Raw genomic sequence first — 12,247 nt, 5'->3', positions numbered from 1 at the left:
ATTAATTCATAAATGAAAAGATAATAAATTCACAATTTTAAATAATTGGATGTTATAGTTGCTTTGAATTTTGGATCCAGGCATTAATTAGGTAATAAGTTTTCAATTTATGTGTGAATAATTTATTTTTTAATCTTATATTTTAGACATGTAAAATCCATATTTTTTTTTGTTTTTGAATTCTTACTATTTTTAAATATACTGAACTAAATAATATTTGCAATAAAGAACGCTACCTGGTCGTGTGTGGCGCACGGCTCCTGCTGCGTAAACGCAAGGTCGTACAAAATGTCCACTGCGCCCTTAGGAAAAACAAATTTTTGTAAATTATAGGATTTGTTTTCGCTCATTCCACCTGTTGTTTTATTATTTTATTTAAAAAAAAAAGACTCTTGTTTTCTTTCTCTTGATCCGTAGTAAGATTCTGTGTCAAATTATTTTACCCATTAAAATGGAAACCTAAGGACTTATGTTGTTTTCTTTCTCTTGATCCGAAGCAAGATTCTGTATCAAAATCATTTTACCTATTAAATGGAATCTTTTTTACTGGAAGTTTATTTTTTTTAAAAAAAATTTAAGAAAGATTTGTGTGGAATCTGAGTCCCTGAAAGAATATGATATAGAATCGAACCCTCGGAAGAATCACAGGAAGAAGCAATTAGCTAGAATAAATAAAACGGAGAGGAGAAGAACAAGAATCCCTACCTCGGAAGATCATAGCCGTTGGGTTGACATCGCCTTGAGATAGGTGTAATCTGTTCGTCCATTCTCATAGCACTGGAATCCAGGATCAAGGAATGGGCAACAACTCTCATCCCAAACGCACCTGCCAATGGAATAATCGCAAGCCGAACTTTTATTGTTTGGTGGCAAAAGTTGCGATTAGTAACAGATGTAATGAAGAGATTGGGGCTAAAAGAAGTCGATGAGATTGAGGAATGGGCACCAACTCTCTTCCCAAACTCACTTCTGTCTTGACTGGGGAATTGAGAAAAGCTAATGAATCTCTTGGAAAATGGGTTGAGAGGGTTGAGGGGTGTGCTCATAAGAGATAATAGGAACCCCCCCAAAAGAATGTGGTTTCCGTTTTGAAAGTTTCATGGGGTTCTAGAGAGAAAGAGAGCGATTTTGATGGCTAGGTGTAAGCGACAACAATTTTGGAGATGGTTTAAAAAATAAAAAATAAAAATTTTGTCAAGGAGTGTATGTCCTATGATTAAACGCATGGAAGACGAAATAACCACCCCACCCAAATCCATGAAATATGCAAATGATGCCCTATTTGATGCCTCCGCACTTCTTCCCATTGACCCCGTGTGAGTGTAAGAGCCATATTCCCAAATAGAAAACACTTCCACCAAAAAATATGACCAAACATTTGATACCCCTAGATGTGATTATCCTCATAAAGGTTTTGAGCACTGGGTCTGTTGCTAGTTGTCCGCCATGATGAATGATGATTTGATTTAATTTTTTTTATATCATTAAATAATTTTTTATTTGTCACATGTCAAAGTCAACGATCTATCTCAATTATAAAGTCTATCATAGATATTATTTATTGTAAAATAAACAAGTACTTGATAGCGCTTTAGATGTAAGAGTGTGCAAAATTGTTATCCAGCTTCCATGAAATAAAAAATTTCATTGATGTTGATACCCCTCATGAGCTCTCTTTAGCTCGCACACTAGTGCATAGGGCTGTAAACGGATAGGATTCGGCTCGGATAGTACTATATCCGCATCCGCATCCGATTAGCTATCGGACGGATTCAGATAGTGTTAAACGGATACGGACACGGATACGGATCGGATATTTTATGCGTTTACATGTAAATATAGCTTTTCGGATAGCTATAGCGTATCCGTATCCACATCCGTTTAGCTTTCGAATGGATTCGGATAGTGCTAAACGGATACGGACACGGATACGAAAACGGATTTTGACTATTCATTTTCACCCCTAAGTAGTGCAGAGACCTTGCGACCAGACAGCCATCTCTTGCCCTTATATATTTCAAAGGTTCTATCTACAAACAGATTTGATTATTCAAGCAATTTTCAAGACATTTTGATGATGCATGATGGAAAAGGCTCGGACAAAACCACCCCTCACTAGAAGGTGATGTGGACATGTCCATGAGAATGGTAAGTGAGAGCTAAAAATTACAACATGGCATTTATAACTGCCACGCTGGAAGCATTTCCAACTTGCCTCTGATTCGTTTGATCAAATTAATCAACACTGTGGGTCCTGCAAGTTGGACAACAATGAATGACTATTTACAGAAATAGTGTGAGAAGGCATTCTCACAACTTATTTTGCTCACATGATATTTATCTGTTTTAGCAGAAAAAAATTTAGTGGATGTATGTTCCATGCTATCATCTCTAGCCATGGATTCTCATCAAAAATCTCTAGCCATGGATTTATTTGGTGGAGCAATCTGATTTTTACACATGGTAATAAAATATTGGGCAAGAGATTGCTATCTAGGTGAGTAGTCCTTGCATCAACGTGGGGGCCAATAAGAATGTGCATACATGCATCAACATGGATGGAATTTTTTTTTTTTACGGGTGGAATAGTAATTGTCATATGCGATATTAATGCAATGAGTTCTCCATCTATTCAAGGGTCCAAAAAGCCAAATTATTAATCCACATGATATGATAGAAAAGTTGCCCTATCCATGGTGCCACCTACCCGACCCGACCCGATTCGAACCAACCCAGCCCCAACCCTCTTCATCCTCTCTCTAACTTAAAAAATTATTTTTATTTCCCAGGTGGACCCTCACAAGGCATAAAAAACATGATAAAAAAAAGTCACGAATAACTTAAATAAAGGTTAAAAAGTTCTTTTAGGGAAATTATCTGAAATAGCTATGTGTCAAATTTTAGATTCAAATTAAATCAAATACAACTTCATATATGTCTATTCATCCTTATGTTCGTCAACCTTCTCTGTAGTTTTGTGGACAAGTGAACCTTAAGGTCCCCCTCACTGGCCCCCATGCTGGTCTAAGGGCCACGCAACTAAACATCATTCTTCTTCCCAAAAAGAATTTGACAAGAGAGTAAAAGGGGAAATTCATTATCCAAGCTATTAGTTTTAAGAAATAATCAATTAAAGTGTGTTAAAATTCTTTTTATATTGAAATTTTAGATGAGTAGTGTGACCAAGGCATTTCAAGGAAAATGATGTCCAACTCAGTGAATCCTCAACCCCACCCCCCACCACCCCAACCAAAAATTCAAAACAAGAAATCTACTTTTATGTATTTAAATTAAAATTTTGAGAAGCGGATAAAATGAAGGTAGACCAATCATTTCCTCACGACTCTAGATGATGTAATTACCTACTTTTTTATATATGTTTGGGAAATAATAATGCCCAACGAAGAGAAAATCGCTTCATTGCAAATTTTAGGCATAACCATTAATTGAGAAGAGGTGGGAACGATGAAACCTGTGACTGCAAAAGATTCTATTGAAAACGAATTCTAATTTATTGGGTGGGATGGTGGAACAAACCGGGTACAATGTTGTTTGACACTATTATTGGATTTTTAGAACAAGAAATCTCATCGTTCAACCCGATTAAGGTCAGAAATACATTTCTTGACCTCAATCAAAAAGTCAAGAGGTTCTCCCTTCAAGCATTAGAGGACCACACACCCAATTCCCCACCCGCTCTGAAGAAGAAAATCTTGTTTCTATCGCTACCATCTTGGTTTAGCAATATGTTAAATTTTATGATACAATTCAACCACCCACATTAACTTTTACATTTGTCTTCTTTTGCAAAAAAAAATTCTTGAGAGGATTCTCCATACCGTCAATGTGGAGAGGAATCTATATGCCAAACTAACGATTGTACTGAACAATGTATCATCCACATGTAACCCACAATTTTAGAATAGATAAAAAAAATATTAATGTGACAGAAACTGCATTCTAACATTGTGGGAAAGTTTTTTCCCTTTTTATTGTAATCATTTCTCACGTAACACAAAAGAGTGGATCAAAACTATACTAGTAGTGCAACTTGAAAGTATGTAACAAGTATTATATACTACTTGTGCACTCTCTTATTAAAATAAATGGGAGAGTTTTTAATTGCCAATGAAGATAGATATTTCTTGATTGTCACATATTATATCACATTAGAGATCGATTTAACTATTCTAACTACCAAATAGATGGGTTGCTTGTTAAATTGTCTACATGTCAATTATATGGTCTACCATGTCGTATTTTAAGATTTAACTTTTTTTTTTTTTTTTTGACAATTAATATAAAGAACACATTCTAGGTATCCAAATCCACATAAGCAATAAAAATCTAATCCTTATTAGATGGATTCGAGGTTTTTTTTTTTTTTTTGGATAAAGACTAGATGGATTCAACCTACTGTTGACATGAACCAGACATAAGGAATTGGTATATGACAATATAACTATGGTTTTACGTATCAAACATCATGGATAACTTCGGCATTTAGCTTTGGTAATTGACAAGATGCGATTTTCAATAAATGTGATCACAATAACGAGAAAATTTTCTTTCACTCATGGTGAAGGATTCACCCACAAACCTAAAGTTATAATACTCTCTTATATGTTGATGGTCCGAAATGTTTTTCATTGGTCCTTGACACCTATCCAAGTACAATGATAGCCATCATCGAAGAAATTCTTTCTTAGCCATTGCTTAAGGAAAACTCAATCCACCAAATTAATTAGACACTTATCCATGATCTAAATAATAAACAAAATTTAACCCAAGTGAGCTAATTCCATTTCACACACACACACACAATACACACAAAAAAGAGAGAGAGGCTTGATTGATTCTTCATCAGAAGTCAAAAATCAAAAGTCAAAGAGATGACCCTGACCCATAATTTGTTCTCATATCTCACTACAAAGCATCTATCTTATCTATTCTATGCTGATATCAGTTAGTAGTAGTCTTCAATCTCCGCGCCCTTTTTAGGCTTTGACTGGATTGTAAGTCTTCTTAGCCTAAAAGGGGAATTTGGAATGGTTTCTCAACATGTCTACCAAGCACCTACACCTAAAAGGTAAACGAGAAGTGGTGAGTTAGAAGTTAGGAACAAAATAATGCCTAGGTCTCTCTCTCTCTCTCTCTCTCTCTCTCTCTCTCTCTCTCTCTCTCTCCTGATCTGGTCAACATTGTGAGAGTGAAAGGAAGTCAATTTTGAGAGTGAGAAGATGAAACCTCTTATTCCCCTCTATTGTCTAAAAAAGGAATTTGTGTGGAAATAAACCCCATTTTTTAGGCTTGAAGTCAAGTGGTCAAAGTCTTCTTTCTTTTTTTGTTTAGATTATTTTTTAAATAATAGTGCTATTAAGCGCACCACGTGACATACGGCATCAAAACGATAAAATGAAGATGGTGACATGTGGCGCTCTTGTAACAGCTGGCCTTCCAATATTATTTTATTTTTCAAAATTATATAAAAACTAATATATGGAGTTTCGGTTTTGATGGGTGTCGGAAAGTTTCTGGTTTACACAAATATATTAATCACCGGTAGGTTAGATATGGTCCAAAATTTTGTGGACAAGTAGGATCCGCTGCTTTTTTTAGGTTTTTATTTACAAAGTTATTCATGAAGTCAAGGAGTGGAATTTTATTCAACCACAAAGGGCAAAGGAATGCTCAGGGAGGCATCCAACTGGGTGTGTAAGACCCTATGCAGGTATACATCCCCATGTGTCTAGCAGCTCAACATGTTGGATGTTTCACTGGGCACTCCCTGGGTGCCGGGGAAACAGGAGAGGAGCCCGGAACTGAAATCCTTTGTAAAAGAAATTTGTTGTTCATATGTCACTTAAATGAAGCTTGTTACTTGGCAAAATAAAGTGTAGACTACTAAAACGATTTATTGATTAATAAATATGTACCATTGTATCTCATGATAAATGATTGAGTTTAAAATAGAAATTTGACACATGGTCAATTTAGATCATACATTGGATGTGTTTGGTAGGCAAGAAATACATAGAAATGAAAAATACAATAAGGTAGAGAAGCAATTTCCTACCCGGGAGTGGAAGGTATGCTACCAACTATCGCTCTCTATCTCTTTCCTTCTCATAGAAAATTATCTCCGCTCCCAGATAGGAAACATAATCCCAAATAAGATAAAAGTAAAAACGAAACCAATGATAAGTTTATATATCTTTTTTTTTTCAAAATTTTCTTTTCTTTCAAACCAAAAACACCTTAATGATCGAATAGTAAACAATGTTATAGGTATTGGTATTGTTAGTTGTATTGGTCACCACTAATACCGATATGATACAAATTGGACCATATCAAACATAAATTAAAAAACGAACCGCTTTTTGGTTTCATAACATCATCTTTCCACTTTGATACAAATAAGTGAGTAAGATTAAAAAATTATGGTTGACCCATAAGTTAGGAAAAGCTGTTCCTTAATTTGGACTTGAAATTTTAAATCCGAGTTCACAACACCTTCTATCAGCCCAGCCCAGCCCAGCCCAAGTCTAAGATGAACCTAACTTGATGCATCTTTTGGTCAGAAACCTGTCTAAGACGAACCTAACTTGATCCATCTTTTGGTCTTCTTGACCTCTTTTTTTTAAAACTTATTTATTTATTTTGGGGATTTTGTCTTCTAGGGTTTCAACTCTCAAGCAACCAGCTTGAAAACCAACCAAGATTCTCTTATTGCCTAGTGTTTGGAGTTCGAGACATACACTAAATAAAATAATATATAAATATATTAATGTACAATGTCACTGTATCCATTGTTTATACATTGGTAAGAAACATAACTTTTATAAAGTACAAATTAGATATAGAGACAGTCCTTGATAATGTCAGTCCATAACATCTCCTAATAATAATAAATAAATAAATAATAAATGTATTCAAATTTGAACCCACAACCAACAGATTGCAATAGCACAACTATTGCACCAAAGCTCACTACCCACTAAAACTCCTAATAGTTAAGTGCTAATACAAAAGAAGGTATGAACTAGATAAGCTAATGATTTTTATCAACTGACACCACTCAAATGAATTTAAAACCATGTTTGAAATATTGGTATGTGTGCGTGTGTGTGTGTGTGTTTTTTAATAGGTAAAGTAATTTCATTAATCAGAGAAGAGAATTACATCATTTTTTGAAAAATTACAAGGATTTATAGGGAAGTTCGAAGGATAAATAATAGTGTCATCCATCCTAAGTTGCAAAGAAGCAATGTAATCTGTTCGGTTGATTCAACTCACATCATACATGTTGATATTATGCATAATCGCACTTTTCAAATACAAAACCGCCCAAGGAGTCTAAGCTCAACCTTCCAAAATGTCAAACTTGGAATAGATTTGATAGAAATTTTTTGAATATTCTTCTCAACAGATAAATTCAGACCTCCATAAATAGCTAAGAGCTCCATATGTAAAAACAGAGTTATCTTCCACCACCAACATAAGCAAAAATGGAGGTGCTAGCCCTGTCCCGAACTAATCCTTCATACGATGCCCTAGGGTCTCTGGTAGAAAGACAGAAAGAGTGTTCAGGCATCGTGTCCTCAAAAGGTCCTCTCTTCTCTATATGATCAATCTCAATACCTCTCTTTCTCTGAAAAGAAGAGATAGGAGGGGGGGGGGGGGGGGACTCAAAGCCATCAACATTTGTGGGAAAACCCTCATCTTCTTTCCTAGTCCACCCACAACCCATAAAAGAAGCAATCCGTCGCAATATAATGCCACGAGGGGGAACTACACTATTTGAGGCCTTGTTCTTGTTTTGTTACAAAACAATCTTGCATTTTTCTCCTGCCAAAGCTAATGGGCAGTGAACCAAAATGCCAACTTGCAATTGCCAATCATACCAATAGAATCATCTCCACCAAACTCATGTTGGACCCAGGTAGCCGGCCACATCAACAATGTTCGGATGCTGTCTTCTAGTTTAAGAACAAAGAAACATTGGAAATTAGGAGACCAAGATTTAGAGAATTAAACCAAAAAAGAGGCATACATTATATAATACCTTAGTTAACGAAAATAGAATTATATTTTTTTCTTTATAACCATTAGAATGAAAAGATATTTATCATCAATTCCTCTAAATTTGACTTAAGTTCTCTTAAAAATATAATTTTTTTCCTTTTTTTGTAAGCTTAAGTTCCTTATAGCTAGATTTTTTGCGGTACGTACCTTAGCAAGACTATTGAGATTCACTTGATGAAAAGGTGACAAAAATGTCACAAGACCAAGTTTTCCTTCCCCATGGTGAAGAAATAAATTCTTTCACTCATAGTCATCATTGACCTTGGATGGATACCAAGAAACAATGAATTCCAGGCTTTCAACAAATATGAGGGAGTAATAATGACCCTAGATTTATGGGTAAAATAAATGAAAATATTTTAACAATACAAGATAATTTTCAAAATCTATTGTCCACTGAATTTTAAGGAGTTTGTAAAAATATAGAAAAAGGAAAAAGTTGGGCACACTGCCGGTATAGTGCAAGATGGGGCCCACTATGTCTATCCCTCTCTTCCCCCTTTGAAATGACTCCCTTGCCCCTCCTATATGATGCCCACCATGCACCCTCATTGGTGCGGCCCACTAGCTTACTACAAACAGGTTGTGTGTCTATCCCTCTCCATATTACAAAAAGGGGGGGGGGGGGAGCGCAGGAGCCACACGTGTGCTAACATCTCGGAAGGCGGGACTTTTGCCTTTCATGGGGGTGGGACGGTCATTTCGCCCCCCCCCCCCCACTATGTCTGGGTGTGGCCCCTATGTCCCCCACAGAGAACTTTTCTCCTAAAAAAAATAAAGATTATAATGTAATGTGTGAAGTGGTCTTGCAGCACTCTACTTTTGGTCTAATATCCTTATATCATATAAAGAAACACAATAAATAATTGATTTCGCCTAGTCTAAGAATTCTCCAGTCTTCCAAACAAAAGAGGAGCTCTATTCGATTATCGTAACCTAAAGGTTCTTACACCCAAAGTTAAATGAATAATGGCATATAGACAATGTGTTTAGTCATCGAATGTTCAAAAGTACTTACTGGAAAGAAAAAAAATCAAATGTTCCAAAAAACATCAAACATGTTGATTTTGGTACAAGAGATCATCAACATGGGATCCACCAGCTTAATGATTCAAATTGGGAATTCGATTCATAGTGTAAAAAAGGGCATACCCTCTACACAAGGTTTCTGTCATTGTGGGCTCTAGAGAGGAGTCATAATGTATGTAGTCTTACCCCCACTTCACAAAAAAGCTATTCCCCAACTCAAACACGCAACCACTAGGTTGCATTTCATAGTATGTTCCAGATAAATTAAGTGTTTCTCGACTTTAATTATAACAAATATGGATTTGAAATCAACTTTCTACCATATTCAATAATAATTTGAAATATAACTATGAATGTTAATTGCTTATGCCAATGTATCATGGTATTGGTAACTGATAAGTTAATTTTGCTTCTATGATTTTATAATTACTAAAAATAATTATAATAACCTAGTTCGGGTAAATCCTTTGTGGGACAAAAATCTGCATAAAACCTAGTCGAGAAGATTAGACACATGAAGAAAGGTCCACCCACTCATGTAAGGTCATTATTAGTCTTCCTTATTAGACGAAAGTCGAAACTACTTCTCCCCTCATTAATGATACCTATCCCACTACGATAATGACTCATGAGTCATGATGAAGGGATCATAGTAGATGAGGGAAAACTCGATCCCATGAAATTTCCTTCACACCATGATCCTTTGAGTTGATTCCAAAAAAAGTAATGCCATTGAGAGAATTCATGAAAAAAAAACATTGTGCCACTCAGGGTTAAGTTCACGCCTTCACGCTATTGTTTTTCAAATAAAAAGGAAGCCATCCTAATTCATAATCTAGCCAATTCTAGTTAATTCCTGATATGCATAAAACCAACTCGCCAATGAATAGTTGAACACGTAGTAGAGTCCAAGTAGAAAGTTGGGATACAACTATTATGGTCCCTCTCTCAGACTTTCCACCCCCATAGAGAGAAACTACCCGCAAGGACAATTTTTCTTTTTTTCAATTCTTACTAAGAATCAAACTTTCGTAACTGCCTCTCTTATAAATGGAAAAGTAAAATACAAAATAATACGATTCAATCACTTTCACAATTAATAGCTCTCATGCTAATGCTCTTCTAATTCTCAATTCATAATATTGTTGCATTCAAACTAATTCAGATCCGAGTCGAATCAAAATTGAGTGGGCATGATTGAGAGACCAATTCCACTCTTTAAAATCATTTTTGGACTTCAACTTTCTACATAACATAGAAATCCAATTCTTTACTGTACTTGATAAGTCCAATTATATGATCATATGATCATATGATCATATAATGAATAGAGAAGAGAAGAGAAGAGATTTCTTTACTTTGTGGGCGGGGTAGGTGTGAAGTGTGAACAAAGTAAAGTAAAGTTAACCCACCACGCCCACGGAGATGGAATCGTTTCCCGAGGCTGAGGTACAGAATCTCTCTCTTTTCTCTCAAAAAAACCAGTTAGGTTACTACCATCGATTGAAACGCCAACCCTCTGCGGGTTTCTCGGCAGACTGTCCAAATGTCGATCCCTACTAACCCCACTGACTGCGTGGCGTGCTTATCCCGATAATCTCGTAACAACTTCTTTACGTGGCACACTTCTTTCTTTCCTTCTTTTCCGTTTTGAGACTGTAACGCTTCCACGTGAGATGCGTGACAGTTAAGCTAAAGCATACTAACCTTTCTACCTATGACTTTCTTCAGCCGTTCGATTTTCCTCTAGATCCTCTCTATCACTCAATCAGCAAAATTAGGGTTTTCATCCAACGGTGTTGAACCCCCACAGCAGATAGACGGACATACACCCCACTTATTATTTCAGTTATCCGCAATGAATAACTGCTTCGATGTCAGTAGTGTATAAAGTGGGCGGCTGGTGACTGTTTTATCAGTATTTTACTGCCACAGTGCCACTTCGGCAGTAACCTTACTTTCCGTTATGTTTCTGTTTGTTAAAAAAAATTAATTAGTTTTAGATAGTCCCGAAGTGAAATTAATGAGAGAAAATAACGCTTCCAACCTGCTAACGTACGCTAGCGTCTCTCTATCTCTCTCCTCGATTCCTACTCCCACACGTTACACAGTGAAACACTGTTCTTTCATCTTTATGGACAATCTACCGAGCTAATAGTAGTAGCATGGGAAGTGGTATCCCAAGATTCCATATGGATGGGCCCACATGGAGAGAGAGAGCGATGAGGATGAAAACTGGAATTGCAGGAAAACTAATCCATTGATCCCTAACCTAGCTTCTGAACTAGTATCATTCAATATAATCCTCATCTTCTTTTTTCTGATGTTGAATCTTGATCTAAAATTTGATTTATATATATTTTATAAAAAAAAATTTTGTTTTATTGATCGATCAAGTAATTGATATCATGGTCATTGGTTAGAGGAATTAGTATCGAATCGGCTCTATCGGGTTGATTCGTATCAATTTGGTGAAAACTATGGAGATCAATACCAATTCTTAATCGATCTTGTGTCGGTGGATTAGTACAAAAAAATGTTAAAATGTAAAAAATAAAAACCTCCAATTTCTTTTTTTAAAAACAAGAGTAAACTTGTCATGATCAGGTCTGAGTGTCTGATACCATATTTTTCTCTCTCTATTTGACGAATAATCGATAATAGTCTCACAATTGGTTGTCTATCCCTATTGTACAGTACCTACCTGGAAGGTGAATGATTTGGCAGCTAACAAACCCCTTCCTCAGCTATCAAAAGTATGGCATCACTTTCCACTTGGCATAAAAACACAGGCTATCTGATGTACTTCTTTGGATGAACACAGGTATCTGATGTACTTCTTCTGGATGAACACAGAGTTATCTGATGTACTTCTTTTGGATGATGACGTGATGAAATATTTTTTTTTAAATATTATTTTTATCCTATTTTTTAGTATGGTAAAAAAATAACTGCCCTAAACTCACCGAATATCCTCCTAATATTAAGTGACCGTTTCTTTTACCTAAGTCACACCCCATCATGTATGAGAGTGTTATTGTGGATTCTTCTTTGGCCTCTCACTCTCTCACTCTCTCACTCTCTCACTCTCACCTTTATATATCGCTGCCTCTTCGCTCTTCTGCTCGGTCCA

The 12,247-nt window shown here is 35.9% G+C and overlaps 1 protein-coding gene across 1 annotated transcript in view; it reads left to right on the top strand.

Moving 5' to 3' along the window:
- LOC122670896 (cationic amino acid transporter 7, chloroplastic-like) overlaps positions 1-12,247 on the top strand; it is a 51,723-nt gene that overhangs the window by 16,054 nt on the left and 23,422 nt on the right. The window lies entirely within an intron of this gene.

The sequence above is a fragment of the Telopea speciosissima genome, chromosome 1 (assembly GCF_018873765.1).
Source record: "Telopea speciosissima isolate NSW1024214 ecotype Mountain lineage chromosome 1, Tspe_v1, whole genome shotgun sequence".
NCBI classification, from domain to species: Eukaryota; Viridiplantae; Streptophyta; class Magnoliopsida; order Proteales; family Proteaceae; genus Telopea; species Telopea speciosissima.
Note: the sequence above shows the minus strand (reverse complement) of the source record. Positions and strands in the feature narration are given on the sequence as shown.